The following is a 12,123-nucleotide window of genomic DNA, read 5'->3' as shown; positions in this document are numbered from 1 at the left end:
CATGGAATTTGTAATAAAGCCACTTATTTGCAAATGATTGGCACACACACCACACACTGGCCAGTGGTAACTCTAGCTGTTTATACAGTAGCTACATGTGCATCAAAGGAATTTAAGTTAAATGAATTTTTAATGTCGATAGTCCTTATTTAATTGATTGAGAAATTGATTAAATGATTGATTATTGTTTTATGGATTGATGGATTGTTGATTAATTGGATTGATTAATTGATTGAGTGATCGATTGATTGATTATGATTTATTTATTGTTGATTAATTGGATTGATTAATCGATTGATTGATTGATTGATTGATTGATTGAATGATTGATTGACTGACTAATTGATTAAATGAAAATTTGATTGATTAACTGGTTGATTGATTGATTGATTGATTGACTGGTTGATTGACTGATTGATTAATAAATAATTGATTAATTGATGGTTTGATTGATTTGTGATGTAAAATTCTAATTTCTGTTCTTAAATCCTGGAAAGCATTTGTTCCCAATAACAAAAAAATCTTTTTTAAATAACAGATTCTTAAGTGTCATTTGCAGTGCTGATATTTTGGTAATCAGACGATGTTTACCCCAATTTGTTTAATAAATAAAACAACAACTGCAATGAAGACCACAGAAGTTGTATCATTTTGTGCACATGTAACTAGGTAATAAACAGTAAGTATGAGTGTTACATTGTTAAGCAAATGTTTACCATGAGTGATGAAAAAAAAGTGTTTGGTCTAAATTGGTGATTTTGTTGCTAAATTACTCAAAATTACATGTAAGAAATGCAAAATAATTTGGTACTTCACTTCATGGTAAACACTCGCAAGTGAACAGGTTTTTGGTATAATATTACCTTACAAATGCAATATAGCACATATTTATAATCCAATGTTAACACAAGTTCTGTCCTTGTTCTTGTTTTTCTGTCTTTGGTCCTCAGTCCTCTGTCCATGGTCCACTCCCATCATCCTGGTTCCTGGGTCTTCCCTCCTGAGTCCTCTGTCATGGATCCTCTGTCCTGGGTCCTCTGTCCTGGGTCCTCCTTTCTGGGTCCTCTCTCCTAGGTCCTCTGTCCTGGGTCCTCCATCCTGGGTCTTCCCTTTTGGGTCCTCTGTCCTGGATCCTGGGTCCTCCGTCCTCAGCCCTATGCTCTTTGTTTCTGCCAACATACCTGCAAAACCACACAAAATTTGACAATAATTATTATTATTTTTGTACCTAGGCCCTAACTTTGAAAATAATTATACTCTGCATAAAACAATGCGAGTTCAGTAAATATTCTTGTTTGTCCTGGCCAGGGTCATTTTATTGCATGTTCTTGGGCAAGACACTTTACTTTTATTGACACAAATGGCTTCTTAATTAAGAGACACTAACTGCTCACTAAAACAACTACTAAGTGTTTTCTATTAGGCACACAAGTCATCTATAGTGTGTTTTACAATAATTATGACTGGGCATACTTGCATGCTCATTGATCATGAGCTACATATAATTATGCATAACAAGAGTAAAGTCTATTAATAAATTATGCAACCTGTAACCCAATGTACATGTAAGACAATTTTTATTTGGGAAACTTGAGAAATTGTCATTATGTGACAATTTTTTCCCAAAAAATGGCAACTGGTGGTTTACTATCAAATGAAATGTCAATTCTGACAAACTTGTCAGGCAGGCTCAAGTAGAAAAGAGTGATCTTACAAGCTGTTTTAGACTGTCCACAGCCTCTCGATTTTTCAACGCAAAAAAGCAAGCGAGCGCGAAGCGCGAGCGCGCGGGGGGAGGGGGACGGGAAGCGAGCGAAGCGAGCAAAGGAAAAATAGAGAGGCTGTAGACATCTTTGAATAAAAGTGGAAGTATTAGACTCCTCCCTTTGTCATCGCCTTGTAATTTACAACTCTGCCTCTTGACCTTTCAATTAAATTAGACCAATAAAATTTGAGCGGTAAAGTGCTTGTTTAATTGACTACAAGTGTCAGTTTACAAAACAACTCGTGAGTTTTTATTTCGATGTTGAGTTTGCGTCTGAGACAACTTCTTCAACCCCCAAAAAACCTGCAAAAAGAGGCAGAAAGCCAAAATCAAGCGGTCCCTCCGATTTTTGCAGAATATGCGGGTGCTCATTCGCGATTCGCTTGGGGAACTTCGGCAAGACATCGTACATCTCTACAAATATACGGAAAATTTATTTGTCGAGCCAAAACGCAAAGGTGTTTCACAGCGAAAGTTGGCAGACGTCTTGGTCGATTTGGGAATTGTAGTGCAATTGCAGACAAATTTCGTTCTAGTAGTCAAGTGGGTTCATCTTGTGCAACTAAAGCTAGAAGTGTAGCAAGCAATGTTGAATTAATAAAGAAATCTCTAGCGCGACCGATAGATGGCATAGAATCTCCTACAAGGCAAGTTGATCGTGACCAGCAATTCAAAAGAATGTCACGTTCGCCTCACACGTCTTCGGCGAGGCAAAAGTTATGCCGGCCAAGTGATTCAATTTGATCATCCATGATTCTTTTTAGCGGCAAAACAACAAGAACAACATTCCCATCTTCTTGCATTTGTTTCGCCATAGCACAGTCGGTAAAATTCCAACTACGTCCTTCGAACAAAGAAGGTGGCGAACAGCCTCTTTCTGCTCGTCTTTGAGCGAGGAAACATTTGGAAATTTCTCCAACGAGCGTTCCAATAATCGATCCATCGCAAATCACAGCATGTCAATAGTGATGACAACTCGAGCAACCGCAAGACGCCGCCTGCAAGCAATCATGATCGGCCGTTGTCAAGGTGATGACACTTTTGCCGCCTTTCAACCAATGGGAATTTTCTGTTTCTGGAGAAACGGGAAATTCAATATTTCCAAAGATGTCTACAGCTCCTCTATTTTTTTTCGCTCCCCGTCCCCCCACCCCTTTGCTTCTTCCGTTTTGCGCTGGCGTCCAGTTCTCTCGCCGTTCTCACTGCGCGCTCATCGATCAAAAAAAAAAACGAAAAAATAGAGGGCTGTGGACAGTCTAAAGCTGTTGAGCATATGAGTGATTATGAGCTGATTTTCTTGTGCAGTGAAACCACTTCCTTATGGCTTGTGGTTCCTCTTGAGTTTTGAACATTTTATGATGTCATTTTTGTGGTCTGTCAGATTGAAGACCATAGAAAAATTTGGTCATTTTGTTAAAAGGGAAGCCTTGAGCTATGCAGCCAATACTGCTGGAGCTTATCCCGGTTTCGGTAGCATTAAGCGGCTAGGAATATTTCTATTCCGTTCTCCCTAAATGGGATGCTAGTCCATCACAAGGTACCCCGCCCATGCAGCATTATGTTGCCGGTACCCATTTATACACCTGGGTGGAGAGAGGCACTGTGAGAGTAAAGTCTTGTCCAAGAACACAACACAGTGACCTCGGCCAGGTCTCGAGCCCGGACCACTCGATCCAGAGTCAGGCGCACTAACCATTAGGCCATCGCGCCTCCCAGTCATTAATTTTTTGTTAACTGAATGATAATTTATAAAATGATTAAGTTAAAAAATGGTGAAGGTAAAATACATAATTACATGTACATACTGAATTCTTAGCAGCCATCACCGAAATAAAAATGATGACTATTATATGATGACTAAAAGTGTCTTGAGAATATTTTTGTACATAAATGTATGTGTTAGCAATTACTTTTTTACAATAAATGAATGATTTCTTGTGTACTGATTGGCTTATTTTCACCATCAATAAGAATACAGACACATAAAATTTTAATTTACGCAAGGCATTGGAGTGAGAAGGGTGCTGTCAAACTGTCAGCTTTCTAGCCAATGAAATTATATTGCTCTGTGTTGTCAGGAGCCAATTAAAAGGCGAGAGAAGTTTGCTGTGGATCTGTTGCACGTTAAGTTGGTTTCAACGTTAAGATGACAATCTACTGGTCTTCCATTTTAAAAAATTCAAGTTAAAGTAAATAAATAAATAAAAAAAAGAATTCAAGTTTCCATAAAAGTGTTATCTTTTAATTAAAGCAGATAAATCCAGGTCAGAAGTGGATTAAACCTGAAAACCAATTTAACTGCAAAAGATCCGTGAATCCAGTAGCCTCAATTTGTTGCATGATTTAAAATCATGTCTAGCAACATGCATATAGCAAAAAAAATAAACTCACCATGTCAGTGTGTAAAGCCTGGTTCAAGTCTCCATATGGTTTGGTTTGTCTTGGACAGTGTTCTCTTTCTCAGGTGGATGTGTCTGTCCTCCTCTTGTCAGGAATGAATCTGGAGTCTGGCGTACTAACCACTAGGCCACTGTGCCTCCCAAATCTAGTGGACAAGTGTTAACAAAACAATAACGACTACGCTGTCCACTGGATAGTGATTTATCTGGTGAATAGTATTATCCACTCTTTGAACAGCTGGGGCCTGAGGGCACTAAGTGTATTAACAGAGTAAAAAATGTTTTCCAAGATGAAATACTATCAATCTATGGATCTATGTGTTCTGATCCATCTCGCTTGAGATGACCCCGAATGCGTCCCGAGCTTTGAAGAAGGTCCGAAGCGATTCACCAGCAGTGTAACCGTTAAACTAGATTTATTATTTGGTGAAAAAGAAAGCTTTACAACACTAGCGAGTGAAAATTCCGACTACCTCGCGTAGCTAGTACAGACCATAATATATGCTAAGAGTGCTGTCCAATAGAAAAGCGAGAAAAAGTCACGTGCGTAAACAAGGCACAAAGAGTAACGCAATAAGTCACGTAACAAGGGTAAACCGAAAAATACTGAAATAATGTTGTAAAAATGGGACAGCACACTCCTCGCCTGATATTATTTAAGGAAATATCACTAGAGTTCTAGGTAACGACAGTTCTGAATCAACAATTTAAAGTTCTGAAATCAATGTCATGTCCAATATGTGAAGCACTAACTGCTTGAAGATCAAAGTCATATCCAAAATGTGAAGCACTAACTGCTTGAAGATCAATGTCATATCCGAAATGTGAAGCACTGTTCAAAGTTCATCCAACGGTGGTTCTCATCTTCTTGAAATCGTCCTCACTCCTCAGTAATATGACCTCAGTCACTGGTCTTGTGTAGCTCTTCCTTGATCCATCCTTGGCTGTCAGCAATTCAATCTTTCGCACCTTCCCATCCGCACTGGTGAAGGTTTTGGTGATCCGAGCAATTGGCCAGCTGTTCCTTGGAAGATCTTTGCAGCGGAGGAGAACAAGGTCACCCTCTTCGAGGTTCTTTGTCTCATGTTCCCACTTCCTTCTTGGCTGGAGTGTAGGGAGGAACTCTTTTCGCCATCGGTGCCAGAACACATTGGCCAGATGCTGTACTTGTCGCCACTGCTTACTGTGTAGGTCTGCACAGCTGAAGTTTCCTGGTGTAGCCTTCAAGCTTTGGGTCTTCTGTGTCAGCAGGATGGCAGGCGTTAGGACCTCTGGCATTTCAGGATCAGTTGGGACTGGAACAAGAGGTCTTGCATTTACAATGGCAGTAACTTCCGCCATAAGCGTTGAGAGGACTTCGTGAGAGAGACGCTTGGGTTCAATTTCAGCAAGCATTGCGTCCAGGATTCGACGAGTCACTCCTATCATCCGTTCCCAGACTCCACCAACATGAGATGAGTGGGGAGCATTGAAGATCCAATCACAGCCCTCCGAAGCTAAGTAGGACTGAATAACGTCATCCATTTCATTGAGTGAAGCTTGGAGTTCGTTGTATGCTCCAACGAAGTTGGTACCGCAGTCAGAACGGAGCTGTACCACTGGTCCTCGCAAGGCTAAGAATCGTCGCAGTGCATTGATAAAGCTTGAAGAGTCCATGGACTCTATAAGCTCAATGTGGATGGCTCTTGTTGTCAGGCAGGTGAAGAGTACGGCCCAACGCTTGCTGTTAGCGACTCCACCTCTTGTGCGTCTGGCACTCACTAGCCAAGGACCAAAGACGTCAAGGCCGACAAAGCTAAATGGAGGAGCAGGAGTTAGTCGGTCAACAGGTAGATTGGCCATTTTCTGAATCTGCCGTCTTCCCCGCAATTTCTTGCATTTAATGCAACTGTTGATGACGCGGTTGATGAGGCGTTTTCCACCGAGGATCCATAAGCCATGGCCCCTAATAGCGCCAAGGGTGAAGTGACGACCTTGATGCTGGACTCTAGCATGATAGCAGCAGACTATGAGAGTTGTTGCATGATGCGAGCTCGGCAGGATTAAAGGGTGACGTTCTTCGAACTTCAGGTCTGCATGTTCAAGGCGACCGCCAACTCTTAAGAGCCCCTCTGCATCAATGATTGGGCTGAGTTTCTTGAGCGTACTAGTGGAAGGTAACTTTTCAGAATTCTGAAGGAGCTTTAACTCTTCTCCATAAGCCTCTAATTGCACGTTCTTGATGATGATTGATTGGGCTTGTTTGAAGGTCTGCACTGTAAGCAATGTTCTCGGTGCCGCATGGTCACCTTCTTCTGCGGGTGCCTGCCTTTTCCGTGAACGGGCAAGTATAATGAGCCTTGCGATTGCTTTCAAGAGTGTGAACCACTGTGAAAACCTGGAGAATCTTGCTGATCCGAGACATTTGTTTGGCTCTAATCGAGTAGTCAGCACCTTTACTTCGGGGCGAACCTCGGGGTCGTCCTGTTTAGCTTCTGAGGCTAAGCTGCTGACTGGCATGTAGGCGGCCACGTGCTTGTTGTGGAGAAAGGCGGGACCAGTATGCCAGATGCTTTCAGAGAGGTTTTGCGCGTCCACAGATCGGGTAGCGAGATCGGCAGGGTTCAGCTGCGATGGTACGTAGTGCCACTGGTTTGGAAGGGTGGATCTTCTTATTCTCTGTACCCGATTGCTGACGTAGACGTAGAATCGCCTGGTTTCGTTGCTGATATACCCAAGAACAACCCGGCTATCTGAATAGTAGAGGATGGCCTGTGGTTCCATGTCAAGCTCTTCAATAACCAGCTCCGCGACCTCAACTCCCAGTACCGCAGCACACAGCTCCAGGCGAGGCGTAGTTGTGGCATGAGTTGGAGCTAACTTCGCTTTCCCCAAGACGAATGAGACCTGGACGTGTCCGTCATCATGAATAGATTTCAGGTAAGAAACTGCTCCGATGGCTTCGTTTGAAGCATCACAGAAGGTGTGGAGCTCCACACGGTTAGCTGCATAAAGTGGCTTTGACGAGTAAGCACGAGGAACTCTGATCTGATCTAGGGCAAGGAGGCTCTGGCGCCAAAGTTCCCAGGCTGGCCTCCGTTCTTCAGGAAGAGGTGCATCCCAATCTCCCGGCTGTGCATTGCAGAGGTCAGCTGACATAGACCAAAGAAGAAATTTTCCCCTGATGGTCACCGGCGCTGCTAAACCCAGAGGATCATACAGACTGTTAATGGTCGACAAGACGCCGCGTCTTGAAAATGGCTTGTTCTCTGAAGAGACTTTCAGGGTGAAAGCATCTGATTTTAAGTCCCAGAACACACCAAGAGAGCGCTGGACAGGGACGTTGTCCTTGGAGAAATCTAGATTGCGGATGTCCGTGGCTTGATCTTCGTCTGGAAAGGCCTGTGTTACCTCTGAGTGACTTGAAGCGATCTTGTGCAAGCGCAAGTTGGCTGTAGCTAGCATGGCTCGTGTTCGCTTTAGCAGGTCTATGGCTTTGGCTGGAGTGGCAACAGATTTTAGGGCATCATCCACATAGAAGTTCTTGTCTACAAGTTCCTTGGCATCTGATCCAACTCGGACTCCCCTACCACAGCCGTTTTTCGAAGACCATAAGTGGCGACCGCAGGGGACAATGTGTTTCCAAAAACGTGCACCCTCATTCTGTATTCCGTCAGGGACTTGGCTGGGTCATTGTCTTGATACCAGAAGAACCTGAGAAGATCTCTGTGTCTCTCGTCAACGAAAAAATGAGTGGAACATCTGTTCGATGTCTGCCATGAAGGCGACTGGGTCCTGGCGAAACCGTATAAGGACACCTAATAAACCATTGTTAAGATCGGGTCCCGAAAGCAGCAGCTTGTTTAGGGACACCTTTCCTGACTCGGCTGCGGAATCGAAGACCACCCTGATCTTCCCTGGCTTCTGCGGGTGGTACACGCCAAAATGCGGGAGATACCACTGCGTAGTAGGCTGCTTTGGTCCGGTTACTGGTGCAATCTCAGCATGGCCGCTGTCGAGAAGCCTTTGCATGAACGTGAAGTAGTGTTCCTTCATAGTTGGTTTCTTATCCAAGAGGCGACGTGTCGATTTCATTCGTTTTAACGCATTCTCTCTGCTGTCTGGGAGGTGCTGTGTTTCCTCACGGAGCGGAAGGGGCGCTGTCCAGCTGCCTGATTCACGATCCTTGACCATGCCTTGATCCATAATCTTCAGGAATTTGCGATCCTCTATAGAGGTGCCCGGCTTGTTGTCATCTCTTGTGCGCACAAACACATTGGTTCCTAAACTGTCCTCGAACCGTTCGCCAATAAATTGTCCCTTTTTCTGATTGGTGGCTGAAGGTGTGTCATCCAGAGCTGTTCCACATTTAACATACAAAAGGCTGGGGCATGGTCCCATAAATGAGGGCCGGCCATTACCAAGAACATGGGTCTTGAAGGTGGCAATCTCGCTTGGTCTGTGTGCGCCATTCAAACATGCATTCCCGATCACAACCCAACCCAAGTCCAGCCGTTGTGCCCATGGAGCATCCCTTGGTCCATTGCGGGATTCGTGGACCTTGTGCAGAGGGGGTGCATCCCTACCGATGAGGAGCAGGATGTCAGCTTCCATGTCTATGTTGGGAATCTTGTGGGCAATCCCCCTGAGATGGGGATGATATCTTGCAGCTTCGGGGGTAGGGATTTCATCCCTGTTGTTTGGAATGGCATCACACTCAATGATAGGTGGTAGATTATGGTGTTTGCTACCATCCACAGATTCTACGACCAGGTCCATGGCTCTTCTGCCCTTGGCTTGTGTCGTCCCTGAGCAAGTCCTAAGTGTGTACTGAGTAGCATCACCTCCCAAGTTGAGCAGTTCAAAGAGTCTTGATGTACCAAGAGAGCAGTTACTTTGGTCATCGATGATCACATACGCCTTGATCTTGTTGCCAGGGTGATCTCTTGAGTAAACGTTTGCGAGGCATATCTTAGAGCAGGATTTGCTTCCGCTTGTGCTGCCACACACCTCGGTACATGTGGTCGTGAAGTTGCTGGCCTCCTCGCCATGAAGCTGGATGTCTCCTTGCTCTCTAGTCTGAGTTACTGGGTTGTTTGGAGAGTCTGGATGGAGTGCTGATGTGTGTCTGTCACTCTGGCATTCACTGCACTTTATAACAGCTGTACAGTCTTTGGCACGAAGGTTGGAAGAAGCTACACAGCGGAAACAGACACCATGTTGACTCAACAGGTTTTTTCTCTCATCCAAAGTTTTTGATCTGAAGACTCGACACTTGCTTAGGGCGTGATGTGACCGATGAATGAAGCACCATTTCCGAGTATCGGGAGCAGAGGAAGGTTGACCGCTTGAGTTAGTAGCATCTTCAGAAAGTTCAGTCTTTTGCACTGTGAAGCCTTCACCTGGGTTTGGAGGTTTAGGTGGCTTGAAGGAATTCTTGAGGAGCGAAGATTTCTTGTATCCAGGTTAAACTCGCTTGAGATGACCCCGAAAGCGTCCCGAGCTTTGAAGAAGGTCCGAAGCGATTCACCAGCAGTGTAACCGTTAAACTAGATTTATTATTTGGTGAAAAAGAAAGCTTTACAACACTAGCGAGTGAAAATTCCGACTACCTCGTGTAGCTAGTACAGACCATAATATATGCTAAGAGCGCTGTCCAATAGAAAAGCGAGAAAAAGTCACGTGCGTAAACAAGGCACAAAGAGTAACGCAATAAGTCACGTAACAAGGGTAAACCGAAAAATACTGAAATAATGTTGTAAAAATGGGACAGCACACTATGGATTGATGGATCTATATCTATGTATCTACTGATCCATGTAACAAGCTGTCTGCCTGTCTGTCTCTGTCTGTCTGTCTGTCTGTCTGTCTGTCTGTCCATCTAGGTCTTCGAGATAAACCGTACCATTCAAACAAGAAACTATCATTCTGATTGAAATTACTCACCATGATTACTGTAGATTCTGTATCTCATCTGGACACATTCCATCTGGCACAGCTTAGTCCACAACTGTGCTCCATTTGGTCACATCCATCTGCTTAAGTTTGATCTTAAACCTTTGGTTTGGTATATTACATCTTGCCTTGTTTTCTTTCAGGTCCTTAAAGATAATAAAGTGACTGTTTAATCACACGATGTACACATGTATGACATATACACAATGTAAAAAATGGGAGATCCAGTAGTTGCTGAGAAGATCTCTACAGCTATAGGGCGATCTTTGCTGACGTCATTGTTTACATTTTGCCTCATTAGCATACAACTTTGCCTAGAAACGGCATCAGGCTACAGGTGTATGTACAAAGTGACTCCAGATATTTAAAGATCCTTAAATCATTGTCAGAATTTTCAGCTCTTTGTGTGCAATATTCAAGGAGATATAAGCATTCAAAAACTGAAAATTTTCTTTGTGGCAAAAGCACTAATTAATTAGCCCATACATTCTTTGTAAAATATCATGTTTTCAAACCAGCATCACAGAAAAATATTTAAGATGGTTTCCGCTGAACAATCAAGCAATAATGGCAAAAATAAAGGTACAAAAACAAACTCATGGTATGGTCACAGTTTTTAATACAGTTAAGACGAACTTTTTTCCCAAAAAAATAAAACTTGTTAAAGACGGCCTATTGACTCACCTTCATTGTTTATGGGCTTTTTATGCAGTATAGCTTACATCAAGTTTATGCACCTATCAATGTCAAGCCCCAGGGTGGGGGGGGGGGCAGGCAGACCCAGGGGATTTTGACATTTTTTGGAAGCCGGAGAAGAATCCCCCACCCCTGGGCACCTGGTGAATGTCAAATTTCACATATCTCCTCCTAAATTTTTAACCCAGCAGACTATTTTAGATGTCAAAATTCCTACCCTGGGAGAGCTCCCCCCCCCCCCCCACCCTGGGGCTTAACATTGATAGGTACATTAGTTTATCTTTTCCGTGCATATACGGAAATTAAGGCACATTAAGCCTAATAAGCTTTGTGAAATAAGCTTAATATACGCTCATGCTTATACTCACCAATTTGGTTCCTCGGTCGCTACAATGATGCAATGCTTTAAACCTCAAGCAGGCTAGTTATAAACCACCGAGAGCTATCCAAAACAGAACGCCTAAATAATGCTTGCACTTCTTGCCAAAAAAGATGAGTCTGGCGTTGAAAACTCGCCAAAGAACTATAAGATGTCAAAAACAGTCCACAGTCGTCAATAAAACAAATGACCTCATGCAGTTTTCAAAACATTGAAATTTCCGCCATCTTTGTTCCCGGCGAGTCTTGGCGCCAGGTTACACGCGGTCATAATCAAGAAGCTCCCGTATCTAAAGTTTGGACCCGGGGGGGGGGGGGGGGGGTGGAGGGGTCCGAGGTCCAACGTTTGCCCATTTATATACTGTTTTTGGCAGAAAAGGTAACCATTTTATATACCTTTCATGAAAAATGGTACCCTTTCTGATACTTACAGCAAGAAATATTTTGCTCACGACGGCTGAGCATTTTTTTTTTGGAAAAAAACTTAAAAAGTGACCCGCCACTACAGAGAAACTAGTGTCCCCCAGGAATAGACCAAGAATATCAACACGAACCCAGGTTACAAGTGGGAGTAAAGGTGGGTTTTCTTGCTGCAATAAGGGAAAAGGGAGTTCCCCCACTACATGTGAAAGGGGCGGGGATGCTCGTCGTCTCGCTTAGTAAACTTTGGATTTTTGGTCTCACTTTGGGTGTTCCGACCAAAACGCCAATATCTGTAGCCATATTGGTCTCCTTAAGGGCTGCGCATGAGAAAGAAATATACAAATGTGACCCTTCACGCAAAATGGGGGCTTAAGGAAATTTCACGATGAGGCTGATTTCACCATCACGCACGACCGGATTAGTGGGTCATGGAAAACACGGGGCCGGGGTCCCGGGGAACCCGGGGTCTGGAAAACTCGGGGTCCCGGGGTCTGTGGAAAACACAGGGTGTGTAAAACGCGGGGTCCC

At 43.7% G+C, this 12,123-nt stretch overlaps 1 long non-coding RNA gene across 1 annotated transcript; it reads right to left on the bottom strand.

The window, feature by feature from the left end:
• Positions 1 to 983: 983 nt before the first annotated feature.
• LOC144667161 (uncharacterized) lies at positions 984 to 10,231 on the bottom strand. The gene is made up of 3 exons (XR_013573288.1): positions 10,086 to 10,231; positions 4,157 to 4,265; positions 984 to 1,181 (listed from the first exon to the last, which is right to left on the bottom strand). It is a non-coding gene; the product is annotated as an uncharacterized LOC144667161 (long non-coding RNA).
• Between the last annotated feature and the right edge of the window lie 1,892 nt (positions 10,232 to 12,123).

This window comes from Oculina patagonica, chromosome 10 (genome assembly GCF_052425735.1).
Source record: "Oculina patagonica isolate OP01 chromosome 10, crgOcupat, whole genome shotgun sequence".
NCBI classification, from domain to species: Eukaryota; Metazoa; Cnidaria; class Anthozoa; order Scleractinia; family Oculinidae; genus Oculina; species Oculina patagonica.
The sequence above is the reverse complement of the archived record's forward strand: the minus strand, read 5'-3'. Positions and strand labels throughout refer to the sequence as shown.